Genomic DNA, 9,420 nt, shown 5'->3' with positions numbered 1-9,420 from the left:
AGTCAATCCCAGTCATATAAATCCTTCAAAGAGCATAGCAATACCACCACAGGTCTCCAGGTGATTAACAAAAACACAGCACAGCAAAAGCTGCTTCTGCTGCAAGTCAGATAGACTCTCTTTTGATGGTGCAGATGCTGCAAAAGGTTTAACTTCCATGGCCAGCTGTTTCGCAGTTATGTTTCTGGGGGAGAGCGTCTGGGAGCTGTGCACCAGTCTGAGCACAGCTCTCTGTCTGAAGAGGGGTGGCTTGTGACCACTGCATCTCAAAACCGGTCAACACTAGTAAAACAGCTTAAATAGTTTTGAGAAATTTGCCTCCAGGTACTTTGCTACTGTAGCAGAAAAGGACAGCACATGCACCCACCTACACACATAGTGTCATGCACGACCACACACTTGCCAAAGACGTAAAGCCCACAATTAAAAAAAAAAAAAAAAGCCCTAGCTTTTTTGGAACTATAGCCAGGTCTGATTTGTACCATCCACACAGGACAGAGAGACACTTCAAGTGGGTCTATGCATGTGAAAGCACACAAGCTTTTTTCCTATTCATTCTAAACCTAGGTTGCCTGGAGGAAGAAGAAAAAAAAAAAGGTAACAAAAAATGTCATGCCAACACACACCTAGCAGGTGCATGATAAAAGGCTCCTATCTGTGCCTGTTTCAGGAGAACACCACAACAGTGATGTCTGCAGTAACTACCGTGTGTGTGCATGTGTACATATACCTTCCTTCTCTGTAACTGCAACTCGGGGAGAAGCATGAAAGCTCTGGGAATTTGCACACAGAGATTATTCCAGTTCTTCTGTCTTCCAAGGAAACGAAGAAAAGGTGAGGCTTTCCTTTCTTTTTTGCCTGTAAAGAGAAAGGGATTTCACCCTGAAAGCAGTGGATCACAAAGGAGATGCTGAAATAGCACAACGGAAAAGAGAAGTTATGACAAAGCTTTTGAGGGACACAACCACAAAGGCATTCTTGTGAGAGATATCTTACAAACAGTTCGACAGAAACATAATCAAGAGATGCAAAGCTCTCCCAGTGCAGCAAATAAATGAAGAAAAAGTGTAATTACCTATCTAAAGCCGAAAAAAACCCATGCATCATTAACCTAGTTTAGATGATGGGGATTTTATGATGGACCGTTGCACAACTTTCCTTGGGCAAAGAGCCTAGTGGCATTGTTTAAGTAGTTACATAATTAAATCTGGTAACAGAAATAGACGGTAAAATGTTGCTGGGAAAAGTGTCATGCTCCATGATGCAAACAAACCACTAACTGCCTGGGCACAGGAAGCACCTTCCTGCACCAGGCAATGATGGCACAACCGCCCATGGGGGGAAGCTTTACGTGTTCCTCTCACTGATCCCAGAAATAGGAAACTGAACTGAACGGACCACTGGTCTGAACCAGTGTGGTTCTGCCCCATAAACTCCTCTCATTCACCTGCAGTTTGCTAAAGCAGAATCTTACTTTTAAAGACCAGAAGGCCCCTTATGCGCTCTTGTCCCACCCTCCTCAGTTACTGACACCACTGGATTTCAACCAGTTACTCCTGCACTGCACTCAGCAACTTAGGCAGGAAGACATCTGGGTTATATTTCAGAAACCATTCTGATAGCTAATCACCTTCACTGTTAATATTTTAACTCCATTTCCAGTTCATTTTTTTTCCCCAGTTTTGATGCCTTTATTATGTCTTTGAGTGTTAATTATCAGTAGTATCTCTTTTCTTCATTCAGATCTTAAAAGATTAGGATCTAACCTTCTCTTCTATTTCTCTTCAGTAAGCTAAGTAGACCAAAGCAAGCCACAAAGATAAGTTTAAACCTGTAGGTTTTACACCATTCAAGTCTGCTTTGTATAGTTCTTCTCAAAACATTATCCCACTTCTGTGACCAGTTTTATTCAGGCTGATACCACAACCGAACCATGCACCTCAGACTCAACAATGTCACAGGACAATCTAAGGTGAGAATGTATTTCATTAATTAAGGGCAAGATTGCTCTCGTTCCCATAGCATTGTATTGAGATCCCAAACAGTTACTGGTCCACCGTCGCCTCTGCGTCCTCCTGACTACATTCTGAGCAAGTGGAGAAGAAGAGGACAGGAGGATGGGAGTCTGCAGAGAGCACCTCCACAGTCCCTCTGGTGATTGCTGTATCGCTCAGGTAAGATATTGTTTGCTGGGCTCTCCTAGAGATAACAGTTGCACATAAGGTTTAATACCCTTGTAATCAGCGGGAGTGCTGAATACTTCACCACTATCGGTGGGAATGTGACAACTGTACAAAAATGTTACTCATTCAGCCTTAGCAGTCTTCTCCCGAGCCACAGAAAACTACCTTGGCAGTCAGTTCTTAGCTGAGCTGTTGTCGTAGTGGTAAAAGCAGAGCTCACTGTGATCCCACAAGCTGCTTTATATGTTCTCCTGCTGAGGAGGTCTAGCTCTAACTGAACCAGGGCAGAAGCTTTGCCCGGAACAGCCATGTCTTCCTATATGCAGTTGTGAGAAACCATGCCATTTCCCACTGCAACTTTCCCTTCTCCCTCCAGCTTCTCTGCCCTGACGAAGATGATACATGTCTCCCTTCGTGCAGGCCCTGAGCTGAACCCTACAGAAAGAGAACTTGTGCAATCTAGCTGAGGTCTCCTTCAGCTCAGCAGCTGCTTCTTCCCAGGACTCCAGACTGGAGGAGGCCAAATGGCCTCCAGCACATCTGCACATGCAACCCAGGCACAGACCACCAAACCGAGAGTACGTCACAAAGAAGAAGTAATTGCTCTTGCCTACTTCCCTGAAGAAAAATAAAGCTGAGCAGGTGTGTGTGCTTGAGCTGTTGTTCTACAGGAACAACTGCCTCTGCTTTCCAGGCACCCCTTGGAGAAGGGGAACAAGCCCTGGCACGTGTACACGATCCAAAGTCGTCCTTCTGACCCGATCCCCAGGGACACCCCGACTCTGGCTTTGCATTATAGCCTTGCACCTGCAACCCTTAAATGCAAACTTAATCCAAGCCTGCCCCAGTATGCAGAAGATTAATAATATCATTTACAAGGGCCAAAAGAACAATTTTCATAAATCAGAGCCAATTTTTCTCATGCAAGATTTATATTTGAATTAGGAAGGGAACATTATAAATCTATCCCATGATAAAGCTTAAAACTTGGGATTTTAATATGCTGAATCCCTTGTGCTCTGGGCTGTAAAAGTTGATAGAGATAGTGTTTCTTCCTAATGCTGCATTAGGCAAGTAACCAATTCATCCAATTACTGAACTGACAACACTGTTCCTGTGAACTGTAGATAAATTCACTGTCTTGGACAAGGATGTACAATATGGTATGTATTGGGGCAGTAAACACAAAAGAATAAATCCATTATGTTGGATTGCAGATCATTTTGGCTTCAGATGGAAAACAGCAAAGCAAGAGTTGAAGTCAGGACATCAGAAAAGAAAACTTGAGACTGAAATATCTGTAAAAAGAACTTGGCTTTTGATGAGAACATGGAAAGAATTCAACATAAGATAAGTCCTTCACTCTAAGCAGATTAGGAAAAAATCATGACAATCACCAATGGTTATTTTATAATCTAACTTAAAACTTAAGACTTTCTTTATATATTCTGTGTCAGGTTTTAATCCATTTTTTTCTCCTTCTGCAGTAATGCCAAATATAGAACTGTCAGCAGTCCCTCTGTAGCCCTGATACCAAAGACAACTGGAAACATCTGGATGCATTTTTCAACAGGACAGCCAAGAAGAAGGTATTTTAGGCAAGAGCATCTGCCTGTGCAGTGCAGTTCCCTAACATGGCTAAACGTGTCTTACTTTGAAAAGATGGCCCTTGGAAACCAACTCAAGGCAACACTGAAAAAGAGCACTGAATGGCATCCAGGACTCCTCAGACTCTGCCATGACCACAGAACCACAGAGAAAACACATGTATACATATGTAATATCCAGACAGCTAATGAAAAATAGCTCCTGCTGCATATATGAAAAAAGAAGAAAACCCAAACAGTTTTGCATTGAAAAATATAGTTTCATTACCGTTAAAACTATTTTAAGGGAATCCTATTGACCTGCAAGACTCAAGATGGGATATTTTTCTTTTTTTTTTTAATATATATATGTGTGCGCACACACACACTGCTTTGTTTTAGATGAAGCAGTTTTTATTAGTTATTTTACATTAATTACTTAATAGTTATTTTACATATAATTATTACCCTATTTCATGATGTAAACAAAAACCTTTAAACTATGGAGTTCCCACAGGATGAGGATTCCACGTTGAGCAGTTCAGCTCTGTGCTGTCATTCTATAACCAGTTACAGCATTGGGGTGAGAGGAAGGAAATCTGTAATTTGTATAAATGAAGGCTAGAAGACTATGGCTGAGATCAAGAAAGGAAACAGGTGACTGCCATAGATCTCACATATGAAAAGAGATTAAATGAATGACTTGAGAAAAGGAAATGGTAATTGATCTTAATTAATTCAAATCCAAAACAGATTGGGAGTATGGCTCTGCAAGGCCTGTGCACTTGAGCTCAGGAAGCTGCCTAAACACATTTTAAAATAAAAGTCCAGGAGGATCTTGTCTTTGTAAGGTACAACTACTTATTATTTTTTGCTTTAAATCTACCCAGGCCAGGGGCCCACAACCACTTTTAAGAGCCCCAGCAGTGCCTCTTGTAGAGCTGTTCTGGCTGGAGTAGTTTGCAGCAGCCCAGGCAGATGAGTGGTAACCAGGCACTGCATAAAAGAGGTATTTTTAAAGAATCTTGCACAGACATTGGGACAAACCAGCATAAATCAGAACTGTCTCAGTTTTATGGGGGCATCTAACATCCCAATTATTATTGGCCAAATGCTGCTACAGCTATGGGGCATGGTGGTGGGGCTCCGCTCCCTTCTGAGGAGACATGTCCTGGGAGCAGAAGTTGGCTGCATGAACTCAGCATTTCCTTTTTCCCCTCAGGACAGATCTGGTTAACAACAAAGTGAACAATAGCTACACCATGAATGTACGGGGGTTTTTTATCCTGTTGAGTTTAAATCCACACTCTTCACAAGGGATTTTTGACCTATGATTTCACACATTGGTGAAACTAGATCTGCAAGTACACGTACCACTGAACTGAACGACAGCCAGGATGATTCAGGGAGATGTTCTGTGTTTAATCAATGTCTCATGGAGAAAACTTTTTAGCTACCCTGGTCACTGCTGAGCAGACAGAGAATCCGATCAGGAGACTGACAGAGAGTTCCCAATCTAGAGGCCAACAATCCCATTTTGTAAAAGTGAATTGGAAAAAAAAAAAACAAACAAAAACCCAACCCAGAACTAAAAGGTTTTGAATCTTCCTCTACTGCAAAATGAAACTGGTCTTGAGAATGTTTTGTTGTCACCTAGAAGGCCAGTACTAAAAAACCTTTGATGAATCTCTCAGAAACAGGAAACACAACTTGTTTGAGTACCAGTTGACTGCTAACCACCGCAGCACCGCTACCTCAAGCTACTTTCAAAGCTTGTTCGGACAGACCCTCCTCTCTGTATGGCAGGTGCTTTCCTCACACACACAGCCAAACGGAGGCCTGAATTTTGTTAAGAGAACCTGCCCTTACCCCTGCTTCTCTGCCTCCTCCAGCCCCTCACAAGCCTTGGTCAAGGCTTGGGCCCTCTTCTGGCCACAGGAACCACCTGACGCTGTACATGCTGGCCCAGCTTCAACAAACAGGGCAGACAGGGCCACCAGGGGCACTGAGCAGGGAGACTGGCACCCGCTTGCCCAGGCTGGAGCACACTGTCCAAGCCCACATCCAGGTTCCAGGCTCCAATGCATCAGTGCCAAATTAATTTCAGTGCCTAACAGGTTTTGAGGCCACTAGGCCATGGTCCTTCTAGATTGCTTTTTTGGACTTCAAAGCTGGTTTAATTGCCAAGGCAGTATCTCCAGAACTTGCTCTTCAGGCCAGACCCAAAGCTCATTGAAATCACCACCAGAGCCCCCCCAAACACCAAGGGGCTTCGTTTGGGGCCTAATTAAGTGTTCTCTCCAGATTAAGTGTGGCTATTAGATCACTGAAAAACAAAGCTTCAAAACAAAATCGCCAGGGTACAATTTACACGAAAGCTAAGCATCGGATTGCTGACATAATTATTTTTTGGCACTGAATTAATGTAAACTTCAGCTGCGATGACAGGCAAACAAACACTCGTACTAAGATTAAGAGAAGTGCCCTCACTAATTCTGCACTATCTGATGTATTAATGCAAGTAAGAGATATGATGCAACACAGATGAGCTCAAACCAAACCCAAGATTTGAACCTCTGCCCGCATGAGGCTCCTTGGTTTAGGTCTGAAGATTGGTCCTGGCCGCAAAGGGCTATCAATATAACTTTTCTCTGCATAAGCAATCTTTCTGATGGAGCCTGAATACCATTACTAACCAGAATGACAACATGGCTTAACCCAAACTCAGCCTGTCCTACGTAAAGCCAAAGCCCGCTCTGCCTTTCGCTTTAAAGAGGCGAGATCTTAGGTTCTCTGCTGACGGACATTGGGTGTTGTCCCACTTAGATTAGAGAGAAAATATTTACCAGATTTAAGGTATCTTGGGACATAGCAATTCAGAGTAAACAAAGCTGTTCTTTTATAAAATTAAACAAGAGTCCGAAGAGGGGAGCAATAGGTCAGGATATGCATCATGCAAAATTCATGAAATGAAGTAAATAGCATTTTAATCAAGCAAACAAGTTCAATAAACGTTTCCACCAAAGTCAAAGGGTACTTCTGGTATAAGCCAAAGAGGGTAGGATTCCCAGGAAGATTGTAGGCCTAAGCCAGCCAAAGCCTGGCTTCCTCGTGGAGGCTCCCCTTCCAAGGCAGGTTCTCTGGCTCTGCCCACCAGACACGGGGGCTGCATCCGCCTGTCCTGAAGGCGTCTAAAGGGCTGGCTGCTACCAGAGGGGCAGTTCTGCTCTCCCTTGCCAACAACCATTCCTGTTGGATCTAGTAAACATGCAGCTGCATGATGAGTTGGCCCAGCTCACTGATTAAATGCGAAACTAAACCACCAAAATAAGCAAACATGGTTGTATTTTTTTTTAAAAGTAGTTTTCCAACTCTCCCTGTGGCTGACTGTACAAGGTGGGGTCAGAATGTGCAGTGAGGAAAATGGAGGGCCAGAGAAGGACTGCCCTTTTCACAGCCAACCCTCAATTCTGAGGAGTGCATTCACAGTAACCTATATCTGAAACTGAAACACCTGCGAGTACGATGAACAGAGGCTGAGTGAAAAAGAAACCAGCTGATATGGAACACAAGTGACAGAACAAACAAGTAAAATGACTAAGCCTAATGATTAGGACCAAAAAAAAAAAAAAAAAAAAGAGAGTGAACTTTTTCTTCAGTGTTGTAAATTAATAGCCCACACGAACACGACTGACTGAACGATCCTGCCCACATTCACTCTTTCCATAGCATCAGAAGAACGAGGACTTAATCACCTGGGGATCCATCACCTAAAAAATTAAGTGCAGGGAAGGGCAGTGGAATTGATGGGACTTCTGTGGAATCCAACATCCCCTTTGGGTGCAGCGTTTTTAGTAGGTGTGATTTTTATAAGTATTTGCAAGAATCAAGGGACACTTTAATAATAAATATATTTTTCTTGAAATTCAATATTGCTTAACCACATGTATTCCACAAATATATTTTTAATATTTAACACACAGCTGGAAAAAAGACTAGAAACTTCCCCCCTCCTGGATTCATGCCTTTGCCACTGAGTTGTAGAATCACAGCTCACCTAAGGAATATTTCTGTAATGAAAGCAAGGCGAAATAGTTTCATAAGTAAGGAGTCAGAGACCACCAGCCCAGAACAGCACACAGGTTTATGGCTCTAGCACTCTCTTGAGAAATTAAAGATGCAAATTCAGAACTTGTCTCTTCACATCTGGGTAACAGCTCTAGACAAAGCCTAGAAAGAATAAGAAAAAAAATATAGTAAAAAGCATGACAATATAATCCCCTGCATGTTTTTTAAGTGGTCCTGATCATCTGTATGTAATCTGAAGACACTTGGGCTCTCCAGGAGCAACTTGTCAGGGAGCACCTCACTTCTGGATCCTTGGACAGCTTGGGCACCTAACTAATCAACACTGTCAAAACCAAAGGCACATCGAGCAGCAGACCTCAATGCATTCAGCCGGTATTACTGGGAAAAACCTGAGCCTGCACAGATCAGAGCCTGAGGGTTAGGACTGCAAGGACCCAGCTCTGAGGAGCAGGTGACCAAAGGATCATTCAGATGCCGAGCCACTTGACAGCCGTGGCCCAGCATATGTCCCTTGAGATCTAGTGCTCTTCCAGCACAATTGCAATGGCGCTGACTGGACGTGTACATTGTAGGAACAGCCACAATACTGACTTTTCCACTCTTATCTAGAGAAATGTCTCGCATGAGACATTGGGCACATTTCCACATCGAAGGAAAGTTACAAGACCAGCTTTATTTTATTATTAAATACCATTTAAGTTGGTATTTATTTCAGACTGCTGAAAGTGATCTGAACCACTCAGGAATCCAGGTGCATGGCATGCATTAAAAAAGTACACTGTGGCTTTTGAACAGGACAGTTTGAAACTGCTTATGATCATGACTGCTGCTTTAACAGTGCTCTTGGATACAGCATGTTATAACTTCAGTAAATAAAATGTATTTTCTGATACTAATTTCATCCAGTACAGAAGGGAAACTCAAACTCTGTCTAGCTATATTCACAACTTCCTTCTGAGTTTTGGCTAGACCCTATCTCTAATTACCTGAAGTGTTCCTAGAGAAGGTGATCTAGTTAATTATTTCTTGCTGCTGATAATGCCTATATGTTACTTCACACAGAATATTGGGATTTTACAAGTACATTTTCTTATAGCAATACCAGTTTGAGAGTGCTTTAAGTACAACTTAATCTCTGACCTAATTTATATGAAGATTTAATTCTGCAGTAGTCCAATATAGTTACTATTTTTCCACCTGCCTCAATTTCTCAAGGTCCGTCACTCACTTGATGAAAAAAAAGAACAGTCCCGAGCCAAATCTTGGAAGCGCGCTGTCAAATGAACACTTATACAGCCATAAACCAACCAACCCCACGCACTAAAAGCTCTTCACTCCGACCCCCCCAATGCTGTAGGGTGGTGGCAGGGCACCACAGGTGTGCAGCATCACCTGGAACACAAACTGCCCAGAGACACCCCTTTTTGCAATTCACTTTCTGCAAGTTGAACTTGCCTGTCAAGTTTTAGCCTACTTAGAAAAGCCGCGTAGATCGATATGGTGACATCCTTAACGAATGCTGCCTTTAAACACGTGCAATATGTCCCATTCAGTATACCTGT

The sequence above is a fragment of the Vanellus vanellus genome (assembly GCF_965231255.1).
Source record: "Vanellus vanellus genome assembly, chromosome: 6".
In the NCBI taxonomy this organism is placed as follows: Eukaryota; Metazoa; Chordata; class Aves; order Charadriiformes; family Charadriidae; genus Vanellus; species Vanellus vanellus.
Note: the sequence above shows the minus strand (reverse complement) of the source record.